Genomic DNA, 3,050 nt, shown 5'->3' on the forward strand with positions numbered 1-3,050 from the left:
ATAGCCTTTTGAGAGAAACGTCGAAAAACCACCTTTTTCGCTTTTTAATGGTAATTGTTAGTGCTTTTTTAACATTGATTCAGGTAATTATGATGATTTTCACGATAATTCCTTTATTATTGACAATAATGATGATAATTATGATGATAATGACAATGATAATGACAATAATAATGATAAAATCATAATTATAATGATAATTTTGATAATTACTGCAATAATAACAATAATTAACTCTATTCCAATAATTTTCATACTAATAATGGCAAAAGAAATAATAATATCATTATCATTGTCATTATAATTATTATTATTGTCATTATTATTTCTAAGATCATCCTTATTTCTATTATCATTATATAAATAGTTATAATTATAAAAATATAAATAATAATTAGCATAATAATTAAAATAATTGCAATAATGATGATAATGATAATGATATTCATGATGATAATGACTATAATGATAATAATCATGAAAATAATGACACTAATGATAATAATGTTGATAATAATCATTTTTCAGTCCATTTATAATGAAATAATGGCCAGAAGTTATAAAATCCCACAAGTCAAAAAAAGGTAAAATCTAGCGTATTACATACTTTTGAGAGAAACGTCGAAAAAAAAAACTTTTCGCTTTTTAATGGTGATTATGCAGATTTTAACATTAATTTTCATAAAAATTCCTTTATTACTGACAATAATGAGGATAATTATGATGATAATGACAATGATAATGACAATAATAATGATAAAATCTTAATTATAATAATTTCGATAATTATCTGCAATAATAGCAATAATTAACTCTATTCCAATAATGTCCATACTAATAATGGCAATAGAAATAAAAATAACTTCATTATCATTGTCATTATCATTATTGTTATTGTCATTATTATTTCTAAAATTATCATTGTTGCTTTTATCATTATATAAATAGTTATAATGATAAAAATAGCAATAATAACTAGCATAATAATTATTATAACTGCAATAATGATGGTAATAATAAAGATAATCATGATGATAATAACTATAATGATAATAATAATGAAAATAATGACAGTAATGATAATAATTGTAGTGTACGGCTGCGTACGTCCCGACTCTAAGGATGATGTCATCTCCAGTTGAAATCGCCAAGCTAAAACATTTATTTATCTTTTTAAACCCTATTATTGTATATATGTTATGGCCGAAATGCACAGTTCTTACCACAACTGTTTATCATCGGATTTTCTCCGTATCCTTTCCTGTATTTACTTTTTCTAATGTTCTTTCCTCTTGTCGACGTCCCCAAATTCTCGCAATAACCACCGGAGGAGGTGACGGACGTTACCCTGCTTCTTTTTTGTTTTTCCCCCTTCCCTCTCTCGTCTCGGTTGTTTGGATTGTCGAAATATGGGCTTGGTCTTCAGGCACTTCTTTTGCCTGTATTCTTCTTTCGCGCCATGCCTGGGGCTTGGCCTGGGGGTTTCTTTCGGGGTTTAAATAGTAGGGGTTTGGGGGAAAAAGGAAAAGGGGAACTTCGGTCCTGACCTCGTCCCGCACTTTGGTCCTTCGCGGTGGATATTTTTACCTGTATTGTGCTCTCGCTTGGATTTATTTACTTCACCCTTGGTTTTTTTTTAAAAACCTAGGATTTACCTCGCATTACGTATCTCCTCAAGCTAAGTGGTTGATGGTTGTGTGTAGGAGACGACTGGTCTCTTTTGGATTTTAGCGTGACATGCTGCATTATTATCTGCAGGGTGCACTCTTTCGTGAAGCCCCATAGCAGTACTTTTGTGTATTTCTAAGTGTTTGAGAGCATTAGGACCAAGTGATATAGTGTAACACTGCTTGAGGATCCGAAACCCCAATGTATTCAATTTAAAAACTAAGTTATCACTTAGTTTCTTTTCATTCCTGCCTGAGGATTCGTCCCTTTTTGGGGAATAAAGATCTTTTTAAGTACCTTTACTACTTTATCGTCGATTTTTTTGTTTCGCTTAATGCGTGTTTGTTGTTTTTTTGTTTGTCTTGTGGGTGATAAAAAAAAGCCCTTTGTGATTGTCCCTCCAGTGTGACTTTCCTTTTTTAAGACTTAAGTTAATACTTCGTTGTATTTCGTTCGTACTTGAGGAGTCATACCTCCTGTACATATATATTTTTTAAAAGTCAATGTTAATGTTTCCTTTCGTCCCTGCTTGAGGATCCGTCCCCCCGGGGGGATAAAGATCGTTATCAGGATCTTTTTACATATTTTGTTTGATGTATGTTTCTGTTGATTTCTGCCCCCCCTTTTGTGGGTGATCAGGCTGACTTTGGTGATCCGTATCTCCTGATAAAGAGCCCTTATCTCATAATACATGATTTTTGTTGTTGTTATCTTTTGTTGTTTCGGCTGATTCCTGTCTGACCTTGTGGGTTTTTTAGGCAGTCTTCGTGAATAGTCCCTTCCTTGACTTTTTCCGCCTTCCCCCTTAATTTATTTCTTAATTTTTTTGCACACAGGTACTCTTACTAGGTATACGTCAGCTTTTGCTTTGGTTTAACAGTTAACATCCATTTGGGAAGGATGTTAACAATTTAACGTAATTTAGGGACTTGGATGTTTTTATGCTGACCCCCTAATAACAGTACTTCTGGAGTTGGGACGCCAACTTAGGGAAGACATTTTTATATTTCGTGGTAAATTTTATCTGGTGTTAATTTCTCGTGCATCACCTCCGCTGTGATAAATCGGTGATGCACACACCTTTGTCTACCTTTCCATGACTGAAAATGCCTGTAACCCTAATGAGTGCATCTTGCTCTAAATAAACATCGTACCATCTTAGAGCTTTTACTCAACTCCAGTCAGAATATAAATTAATCTTACAACCACTAAAGTTCTGGTTCTGACCAAGGTTAGATGCCTAAATCTTTCTCGGACTCGGGTCTCCTAAACAGCACATTGCTGGTTGCTCTGATATCTCGCAACCTTTGAAAGGCTGTAAAAAGGCTAGTCAAATCAGAGAATATTAAGCTGGTATTCAAAGAACAGATTAATTTTTTCTA

The sequence above is a fragment of the Penaeus vannamei genome, chromosome 18 (assembly GCF_042767895.1).
Source record: "Penaeus vannamei isolate JL-2024 chromosome 18, ASM4276789v1, whole genome shotgun sequence".
NCBI classification, from domain to species: domain Eukaryota; kingdom Metazoa; phylum Arthropoda; class Malacostraca; order Decapoda; family Penaeidae; genus Penaeus; species Penaeus vannamei.